This window comes from Nicotiana attenuata, chromosome 1 (genome assembly GCF_001879085.1).
Source record: "Nicotiana attenuata strain UT chromosome 1, NIATTr2, whole genome shotgun sequence".
In the NCBI taxonomy this organism is placed as follows: Eukaryota; Viridiplantae; Streptophyta; class Magnoliopsida; order Solanales; family Solanaceae; genus Nicotiana; species Nicotiana attenuata.
Genome location: NC_031989.1, coordinates 4,174,010 through 4,186,081, shown reverse-complemented (window position 1 = coordinate 4,186,081; position 12,072 = coordinate 4,174,010).

Genomic DNA, 12,072 nt, shown 5'->3' with positions numbered 1-12,072 from the left:
GAGCGTCAAGCAGGTATACCTCGAAGTCTCCAAAGTATTTGGGTCAACTCACTAACGCCCGACACGAGAATAAGTACCTAGATCTGCAAAAACGATGTGCAGAAGCGTAGCATGAGTACACCACAAGGTACTTAGCAAGTATCAAGACTAACCTTGGTACTCAAAATATTAATATAATCTAACAACGGGAAGTAAAGGCAATAAATGAAAAATAAGAAATTTATCAAACCAGACTAACAACAGAAATGAAAGCAACAAATAATAACAGAAGAAATGAACATATGATAAAAGCAACAATGAACAAATACGGTTAAAATAGGATGAAATGAATTTAAGGAAACCAATGCAATAACCATTCAAATCAACGAACTTTTCCAATCTAGAATGTACAACAAGAATCACACCGAGATACCGCACCTCATGTTCACATTTAACAATCACAATCATAATGTTTCCTTATATCATCGCGTAAGTCTTGCATTCATTTTAGAATATTTTTCTCGAAATAGTTACACACATGTTAGCCCCCTTATCTTACTGTGTGGCTTCATGTAATTTCCTTACTAGCTACACGCGTATAAATCACACCTTGTCTCAGCGCATGTGTTTCAATACCCACTCCTATACCACCTTATGTGTATCAATATCACAACATAACAACTAACTCGCACCACACGTGTCCATATGCGATAATGTTTCCAAATCAACAATACGAATTATACCATAACTCAAAGCCCACGACTCAACCACAATATGTATAAGAATTTCAATAACAACAAAATGAACGAGAAATGACTCAACAAGTAGAGGTATTCCAATAACCAATAGTTTCAACCACAAACGTATTGATATCTCTCATCAACTATAGTGTGACGACCCGGTCGGTCGTCTCATGAGTTACCGCTCCATTTCCCCTATTTCTACTTCTTATTGCTTTAATTATCAGTTCTATGTGTGATCGGTTTGGTTGGCTCGGGTTCAAAAAGGTTTTGAGAAGGTTTGAGACACTTAGTCTCTTTTAAGAAGGCTTAAGTTGGAAAAGTCAACCGGATGTTGAATTATGTGTTAGAGGGCTCGGATGTGAGTGCCGATGGTTCGGATAGCTTTGGGAGATGATTTGGGACTTAGGAGCGTGATCGGAATATGTTTTGGAGGTACGGAGTAGATTTAGGCTTGAATTGGCGAAGTTGAGTTTTGGTGTTTTCCGGTTGTTATCTGAGATTTTGATATAGGGGTCAGAATGGAATTTCAGAAGTTGCAGTAGCTCTGCTATGTCATGTGGGATGTGTGTGCAAATTTTCAGGTCATTCGGATGAGGTTTGGTATACTTTTTTATCAAAAGCGGAATGCGGAAGATTTTAGAACCTTAGGCTTGAATTCGATGGGTTTCGGTGCTTTTGGTGTTGTTTGAAGTGTTTTGAAGGTTGGTATAAGTTTTAATGGTAGTATAAGACTTGTTGGTGTGTTTGGTTCAGATCCCGGGGGCCTCGGGGTGATTTCGGATGGTTGACGGAAGGTTTGGATTTAAGTTGAGAGCTGAAGCCTTTTTGGTTGCTGTCATAACCACATCTGCGGTTGAAGTATCGCAGGTGCGACCCCGTAGATGCGGGTGACAAGTTGTAGAAGTGGAAGAGGCCTAGGAAGGCTGTGATCGCAGAAGCAGTTGATTGACCGCACCTGCGATGGCCCAGGTGTGGACTGAGCATCGCAAATGCGATTTTGGCCGTTTAAGTGGAAACCGTAGGTGCGGCGCTTGGGACCGCAAAAGCGGTCACGCAGGTGAGATCTCTGGACCGTAGGTGTGAAAAGCCTGGGTTAGAATGTTTATATTTCTTCCTTCGCGATTTTCAGAGGGTTTCACCATTATTAAACAGGAAATTTGGAGCCTTGGGCGATTTTGGAGAGGGAATTCAAGGAGACTTCATTCAGGTAAGGTCTTGGACTATGAAAACTCGTTTCTATGGTATTAATTCATGGATTAGAGCTGTAACTAAGGTTAGAATTTGAGAAACTAGGGCTTGGAAACTTAGACTTTGATTGAGAATTTGAAGGACCATTTGCGGTCGGATTTTTGAACTTTTGATATGTATGAACTCATGGGGAGATAAGGAATCTAATGACGTTAAATTTATCAAATTCTGAGACGTGGGCTCGGGGGTCAGGTTTGGTTAATTTCGGGATTTGTGTCGTTTTTCGATTATTTTCGAGTGGGCTTTGTCCCTTTAGCATATTTTGATGATTACATTCTGATTTTGGTAGATTCGGAGCATCCGGAGGCCGATTCGAAGGGCAAAAGCATTGCGAGCTAGATTTTGGGTCGGATTGAGATGAGTAATGATTTTAAATGATGTCCGGAGGGTATGAAACTCGGGATTACACAGCGTTCGGCTATGTTGAGCTGACGCACAAACTAGATGACGAGCGTGAGGTCGTGCACCATTGGGGATTTTGACTTAGTCCATCCCGAATGACTGTTTTACTGCGTATTTGATAGGTAATTGTTTGATATTATTGTTATATTGGGCTAAATGCCATATTTGGGCATCCTGTCAACTGTTTGGACCCTTAGGGGATCTTTACTCATATTTTTCCTCACTGTTTGATTTCATAATTATGCTCAGTTATGCCATATTTTACTGTTTTCAAAACTCAGCCATGTTACTCTATTTTAAACACTTTAAATGATATTTTAAAAGATATTTTGAGCTGAGCATCATGTATACTGTTGCCCGAGGGGCTTATGAGATTCTGACTAAGTAAGGCCGAGGGCCTGTATTGTGAGGTTACTTTTGGGTCGGGCTGCACGCCGCAGCGGTGACATACTCATTACTATAATAAGGCCGAGGGCCTGAGATTGTACGCCACGAGGTGGCTTGTGATTGATATGAGGCTGAGAGCCTGTTTATGATGCCACGAGATGGCTTGATATTGCGCTTGGGCCGTAAGGGGCCCCTTCCGGAGTCTGTACACCCCCAGTGAGCGCGGGTACCCATTGTGATATAAGATATAGCCCGAGGGACTGGTATTGTTTTGTGATGTTGCCCGAGGGGCTGATACTGTTGTTACTGTGCCCGAGGGGCAGTTCTTATGTGTTTACCTTTTCTAGCTGCTTCCCTTTATTTTTTAACTGCTTAACAGGTGTTTTTATGGGATTTCGCTGTTTAATTGCGCTTAATGATTTTATCCTGCCTCTTATAGCTTATTATTGTGTTTACCGTGATTTTATATCGCTCAGTCTTCATTTATTGTTTTTACTCACTGAGTTAGAGTACTCCCTGCACCCCTGTGTGCAGATTCGGGCGCTTCAGGTCCTGCTAGCTAGGGTTGACAGTTGTCCACCAGATTTCCGGAGATTCACTAGGTAGCTGCCCGACGATTCGCAGCCAAGTGCCTTCTCCCTCTATCTTATTTCCTTCTATTTCGGTTATGTAGTAGTGGGGTAGACTTTCAGACTTGTAGTATTATTTTAGATGCTCGTGATTGGTGACACCCCGATGTCGGGCTGTGTTGGTTTAAATTCCGCATAATTTTACTGTTCACTGCTTATTTTGGGATTTTATCATGTTAAAGACTTAACATTTATTATTTTGATTGCTTTAAATGATGTGGGAATGTGTCGGCTAGCCTTGTCTTCATGAGAGGCGCGATCACGACCTGGTCCGGGTTTAGGGTCGTGACATATAGCTTCAATAACTCAATAATAAAGGTATTTCCATGAAATTGCATCTTCAATTTCTAATGCATAATATAAGCTTAACAAAAAAGGATATGGATGAAATAACAACTACGACTAAATTCATGAGAATAACTCAACAATGGAAAGAATAGCATGTAATAACAACTAATACAAATGCAAATAAGGGGAAACTCGACAATGGAAACTAGAATATATAATAGCAGCATCACTTAAAAAATGTAAGAATAAACTTGACAACTAAATATAGAACAATTAATAACAACTTCATTTAAATGCTTATAAGTAACCTAAGAGTTTAAACTAGTCAATCGTTCACGTATAAGCCCGTGTACGCACTTGTCACCTCATGTACACGTATCTCACATAATAAAATAGTACAATAAAACCCAATCCTAAGGGGTAGTTTCCTCCATACAAAGTTAGGCAAGATACTTACCTCAAATAGGCCAAATCAACACTCAAAAATAGATTGTCCTATAATGTTTGCCTCCGCACGGCTCAAATATAACAAAGAATGACTTAATATCATCAAACAATGCTAGAGAAACCAATTACGATTCATAAAGCTATGATCTTTATTCAATTCTCCAAAATTCAACCCTGGTCCCACCGGGGCAAAACCCGAGTCCAAGGGTAGATCTCGATTGCCCATAACCCCACGAGTCCATATATGTATTTTATTTTCAAATCTGAGTCCAATTCGACTCTCAAATCTCAAATTTTTATTTTTCAAGACATAGACAAAACCCCCAAAATTTCTCTTAGATTCTCATGAATTTGATGTTAAATCTTATATATAATCATGTAATATAATTGAAAATCGATCAAAATCACTTACACAATGGTTGTATATGGAAATCCCTCTTCAAAATTGCCTCCTACCGAATCTAGAGTTCTAAAATATGAAAATGAGACTAAAATCCCGACTTCCTAGTGCTTTTGTTCAGGTGCAGATGTCGCAATTGAACCACTGGGTTCACACACGTGAACCCTCACAAATGCGAAATAGACTCACAATTGCAGTTCCTGACACCTAGAGGAATGTCGCATATGCCTCACTAACTTCGCATTTGCGAAGCCTGTTCCCATTGCAAATGCGACCAATTAGTTGCAATTGCGAACCTACCCATCCTAGCCTAAACTTTGCAAATGCGATCAATGTATCGCAAATGCAACACCTGAGACCCCTCTTTTATGATTGCAATTGCGATGTTGGTGCTCGCAATTGCGATAACTGGAGCACCAGCACACCTGAACTAGCTCAAAACCATTTCAGGACACGTCCAAAACTTACCCCGAGCCCTCGGGGCTCTAAACAGAATCTCCACTCAAATCTAAAAATATCACACGAACTCGCTCACGTGATCAAAATACTAAAATAACATCTAGAACCACGAATCGGACATCAAAATGCATGGAATTCACAAGAAAACTCAAGAACCTATAGAATTGCAACCAACGTCCGAATCATATCAAACCAACTCCAAATTACACCAAATTTTGCAGACACATTTTAACTAGCCATACGGACCTATTCCGAGTCCCAACACCAAAATCCAACCTCAATAGCCTCAAATTCAACCTACGTTCAAACTTAAGGAAACTTCTAAACCTCAAATTGCCAACTTTTGACAAAACATGACAAATCAACCTAAGGAAATCCAAATTAAATTCCGGGCATATGCCCAAGTCTAAAATCATGATACGAACTTATTGGATCCATCAAAATAGCATTCTGGGGTTATTTTCACAAAAGTCAAACCTTGGTTAACCTTTTCAACTTAAGCTTCTAAACCAAGAACCTCAAGGTCCAAATCTACCCAAAACCTTCCAGGAACAAAATCAACCCTCCTCGCAAGTCATAAAACCACAAATCACATGTGTGAAGCATCAAAATAGAAAACGGGGCTCAAATACATAAAATGACCGGTCGAGTCATTACATTTCATCATTATATTGATTATTGTTATTACTATTATCCTTATTAGATTGTCCAGGAAGTGTTGTTCTAACCAAAAACACATTTAACATGGTGTAATTATATGTCTGTTTGGGCCAAAAGATGCACAATTTTTCTCAAAATATGCCTTATGCCACTAAGAGTATTGCTAAACTTATAAACAGATTCTTTTCCTTATCAACTTTTAATGTGTGACTTTGTCTAGACATACCCAACGATCTCCCACTTAAACGAAGTAACATATGACCATGACCAAGAATAATGGGTTTATCTGGAAATGCACTGTGTGTATAATCACTCACATATCCGAGTATTTATCTGCACATATGCTTTTCTCATATTTTTTTATCTTCAAGTAATGAACAAATCTAGATCAAAGAAAGAATACATTATTTCTTGATGAAATTTCTAACATTTTCTTACATGTGTTGATTGGCCATGATGGCGCCCAACGTTGCTGTTAGGCAAGCCAACGGAGAACTATCCATTTAGGTATTCATTTTATTACTTTTAAAATCATGGACTTTATTTAATAAGGGAATTAACCCATAGAAAATTATGTAAATACAAAATATTAATAAACATAAAAACGAAGTGGTGAAAACATTAAGCAAAAGCATAACATCTACTAGAAATTCCCAAAATTCGATTTCACAAGTGCACCATCAATCTAGTAGAATATACAAACCACTACAACTACTATCTAAAATAAAACTAAAAAAATATAAAATGCAACAGGAAGTAGACTCTAAGTGTTGCGGATCAGAGAACAGAGAGTAGCTCACCAGTAAGTCTCTGGTAATGTGGATGCACACCCAAATAGACACTAGATGTACCTGCACAATTAGTGCAGAAATGTAGCATGAGTACGTAAATCAATGTGTATCCAATAAGTATCTATTCTCAAAGAAGTAGTGACGAGGGGTCGACATCGACACTTACTAGAGGTCAATAAATAAAGTACAAGAATTATATATAGGCATGAAATACAACAACAATAGAATAAGAAACGGTGAAACACATGATCCTTTAAGATAATATCAGTCTAAAATCCCCAACTATCACATGCCATCTCAACAAATGAGAACCATCAAGTAAATATCAAATCTCAAGTCATGAAGGAAATATTATTTATATTCTGACTCCTAGCAATATTACCCACGAGTTATGCTGAGGTCGTACGGTCCGATCCATAATATGTGTGTACATACACTACCGAGGTCGAATGATCCAATCCATGGATGCATCTCAAATATATTGCTATTTCATAGCACCGACGAGGCATACGACCCGATCCACGGAAATAGAGAAACTCTTCGCACTACGGGTCAAACAACTACAACACAAGGATAGGCACATAAAGAAAGCATAAATTTGTTTCCAACAATTAAGTATTACGCCAAAACTCCAGGTAATGAAGCTCGACCTAGCATAATCCCCAATCAAATTTCAATTATAAATTTAAGTAATTAAACTAAAAATTTGAGTTCAAATAATATAAATATTGCATGATAAAGTCCTATGTTTATCCGGACATAAACATGCTTTTAGCTACGTACGGATCTCATCACCTCGTGCGTATGTAGCACCCACAACTAGTAGAAAATATCAATGTAAGCACCTACGAGGATAGTTCCCTCTTACAAGATTATGCAAGAGACTTACCTCGCTTTCAAGTTCACTACCCGACTCTCCAACATCACTATTTGCCTCAAATCGATGCCGCGCAATCCGAAACAAGCCAAAGATCATACACCTAATCAATATATACCCAAAATTTCATAATTTAACTATTAGAGTAATTTCCCAACCCAATTTGGATAGTCCATTAAAAGTCACTCCCGGGCCTACGTGTCCGAATTCCAGAAATTTTTGTAGATAAATGTTACCTAAGACCTTACGAACTCAAATATTTAATTTTTACTCAATTCCATAATTAATTTTGTGGTCAATTCCCATATTTACAAAACCCTAGGTCTTCCAACAAAATACCATATTTTCTACAAATTCTATGTTAAAATCTACCAATAATCTATATATTAAACTCACATTAGGTAGAAATCACTTACCTTTAATTGCTAGGTGAAAATCCCTCTCTAAGGAGTTGTAATATCGACCAAGAAATAAGAGAAATGAAGAAAATGGCATATGTCTCGATTTTTAATAAGTGTTCTACCCTATGGTCCTTCTTCGCGAGCGCCGAAGGACCCCCGCGATCGCAAAGGCAAATCTGCCAGTGGCCAAAAAAGCTTCTTCTCGAACACAGTCAGTTCATCGCGATTGCGAAGGCTAGACCATCCAACACATTGTGAATGCGACCAGCCCTTCACGAACGTGAAGGGAAACTGTTGGGTCCAAAAGTACACGCAAGTATACGCGGTTGACAAGTAATAAAGTGATAAGAACGTATCGTTCCCACGAGGATTTATGATCAAACTATTGTCCAATCTAATCTATTTATAAATTTAATGCTCAAGTGAGTGTGAAGAAAATGATTGTGACTTTTGTAACTAAATTACTAAGAACTAATAAGCAAGCAAGAAAACAAGATCTCAAGTAAAGCAAACAAACACTTAGAAAGAATTCAATGAGATGGGGATATTCCAGAGTTATGGGATTAACGTTTCTCCTATTGCATTTTTAGGATTGATGTAGTCACTTGACTTATCTAGTCTGTTGATTAGCACGGTTTATTATGCTCGTGAAGTTCTTTCGACGCTTCGCTCGCCTATTCAAGCCTACCTAAGACTATATGTCTATAGAATCAAACTTGACAGGAATGCATGTATTCCTATATAAATAATCAAGTAAGACAACTACAATATGTCTATCCTAATCGCAAATCTATTCTCCGATTCCCGGATTCAAGAACTTACTCTATTCAATCCTATATGTAATCTACAGTTCCCACATTCGAGTTCAACTAAAAATTCGTAGATAGTACTCTACTGTTATCTACACAATAGATTAATTAAGTGAAAGATTCAATAAACAAATTAATATGATAGAATCAAGCAACACAATCAACCGTTAAATTACAATAGTCAAACACGACCCATAGGCCAAGAATAATGAGGTTCTTAGCCACTCATGTTCATGAAAATTATCTAAATATTGTTTTCAAACATAAAAACTATGAATACTAGACGAAGGATGGAAGAATTGATGAATTCCATGCTCCCAAGTATTCCGTACTTGTGTTTTTCTTTCAAAGTGGCATCTCTTTCTCCAAAATAGGCTGAGATTTACTTTTATACGTGTTTGCAGCGTCTTGGGTCGAAATAAACTTGTCCCGGGCGAAGTAGGACAACTTCCCACCACCCAGCGCCCAGGGTAGCGTGGGGTGCTAGCCCTGGAGCTGGGAATTTTGTCACTTCTGGATATTGCGCCACATGTAGTGCCCCACGCTAGCCTGGGCACTATACTATTCCAAATTTTCACTTTGTTCCTTTTTTGCTTCAAAGCGTGCACCTTTGTCCCACATTGCCTCTGGATGACTCCTACACATAAAAATAATACGAATTAGCAGAAATTATTACATTACACATCTAAAATCTACGAAACATGAGTAGAATGCAAGGTAATATGCATATAAATACACATACTTTAAGCCGAATATCAACACCCCGCAATTAAAATCTTGCTCTCCCTCGAGCAATAGAACTATAACTACATCCAAACAACATACATCTCAACTAGGGAAGAGCAATTTAATTTTTCAACCATACACTCTACCTTTGACTATGGTCGATATCGACAATCAAACACAAATATATGAATTTCACATTCTTCCCATTTTACACATGCCTAGGTATACACATTCAATTCAACCAATTCAAACAACCTATCCATAACAAACCTACCTCAAGAGCAGACTCGTTACCACTAAGCACCTTCAACTCGCGCACTCACCCAACAAGAGAATATGTTATGAGATAAAGTGCCCTCACCAACAAACAAGAGACTGAATATAGATATAGTCCACACATTCAAGTATAACTTTTAACATAAATTAAGGACATCACACAATTGAACAAAATTCGCTCACTCTCACAAAGAAATTCATGTTCGTCCCGTGGTTGTACCATAAGCTTGCCCATAGTGTACATCTCGACTAATCTAAGCTAGCCAAATCTAGGATCAATTAGGACTTTATGAGTTGTAATATAGGATAAGGGACGGGTATGATACATTTAGGAATAGTGACTAACCCTCCTAAGCACTTTAATACACTACACTCAAGAATAGAACACGTAATCTTCTCAATCAATTCACTTGCCACAAACCATACATAATATAACCCTTTCTACATTTAAGCATTTCTATGTTCCCACTACCATGAATTAGTAAGTTTAGGAGGTGTTTTTTTTCCTTTTCTTCTTGACTATCACATTATTTATAATTTTTTTTCTTGGCAATTTTCTTTTCTGTTTCTCTCTTTTTTTTTCTACACACAATCCATACATTAAGGTTTATCGACCAGCAGTACTCTTCACAACTTTAGTGCACCTTATGGGCCCTTCCACGGTTCCACTTGAAAGTTATTTCACAAGTCTCTCACCTTACTTCTTTTAGCGACTAAGTGCCTTCGAAGATAAAGGTTCATCAAGCTCAAGTTACGAACAAAATTGGGATATGGCTTGTAATGTGGTGCCAAGGAAAACGTCTATTGTCACGACCCGAATTTCCCACCCTCGGGAGTCGTGATGACGCCTACTAGTGAAAGCTAGGCAAGCCAATCTTTCCAATTATTCAACCCCTTTCATTTTTAATCCCTTAACAATTGTGAATAAACATTATATAAACAGCGGAAATAATAACACAGAAGAATAAAATGTAACAATTTAATAATAATACCGATACAAATCCATAAACATAAGCTACCCAGAACTGGTGTCACAATCTCATGGACTATCTAAAAATACTACAAACAGGGTCTGAACAAAATAAATACATGTCTGTCTCTGAAATAGAAAAGAGCAGAAAGAAACTAGATAGGAAGGGGACGCCAAGGCCCGCTGATGCCTGCAAGACTACCTCAGGTCTCTGATGGACTGAAGGCAGCAACCCCTAGCTATGGTCTGTATGCTCCAGTACCAGAATCTGCACAAAAGAGTGCAGAGTGTAGTATCAGCACAACCGACCCCATGTGCTGGTAAGTGTCGAGCCTAACTTCGCCGAAGTAGTGACGAGGCTAGGACATAACAATTAATTAACCTGCAGTTACACAGTATCTAGCAAAATAACAGTAACAGGAGTAATTCAAAAGTAACGGGGAGGGGTAACATGCTATGGGGGAAATACCAACATAATGAATGACAGTAATAGTGGAATAAGATAATTAAGGCATTTGAACCGAAAACAACAAGAAATCATAACAAACAGGAATAAGTGCACGGCATTACCCTTCGTGCTTTTACTCTCAATCCTCACCAAAGCAATCAAGTAATGAAAATATCCACGGCATCACCCTTTGTGCTTTATCTCTCTTCCTCACCATATAAATAAGTATGATTGTGCACGGCATCACCCTTCGTGCTTTTTCTCTCAATCCTCACCAATGCAATCAAGTAAGGAAAATGTGCACGACATCACCCTTCGTGCTTTATCTCTCTTCCTCACTGTAAGAAAACACGGGAGAAAATATATTATTGATGTATTGACATATGTTACAATGAGCCCTATATATATACACACATAACATGTTCTACTCCTAATATATATTGGATTAGGGTTATTTATTTACTCCTATTTACATGACTATTCTAACACTCCCCCTCAAGCTGGTGCATATAAATCATATGTACCGAGCTTGTTACATATGTAGTTAATACGAGGACCAGTGAGGGACTTGGTGAAAATATCTGCAAGCTGATCATTCGACTTCACAAACTTTGTAGCAATATCTCCCGAGAGTATCTTTTCTCTAACAAAGTGACAGTCAATCTCAATGTGTTTAGTTCTCTCATGGAACACTGGATTTGACGCAATATGAAGAGCAGCTTGATTATCACACACAAGTCCCATCTGACTAATCTCACCAAATTTCAACTCCTTGAGCAACTGTTTGATCCAAATTAGCTCACATGTCGCCATAGCCATCGCTCGATATTCTGCTTCTGCACTAGACCGAGCAACCACATTCTGTTTCTTGCTCTTCCAGGACACCAAATTTCCTCCTACCAAGACACAATATCCAGACGTAGAACATCTATCATAAGGTGATCCTGCCCAATCAGCATCTGAGTATCCAACGATCTGCTCATGGCCTCGACCCTCAAACAATAAACCTTTGCCTGGAGCTGATTTTATATACTGAAGAATGCGAACAACTGCATCCCAATGACTATCACACGGAGAATCCATAAACTGACTCACAACACTCACAGAAAAGGAAATGTCAGGTCTTGTCACT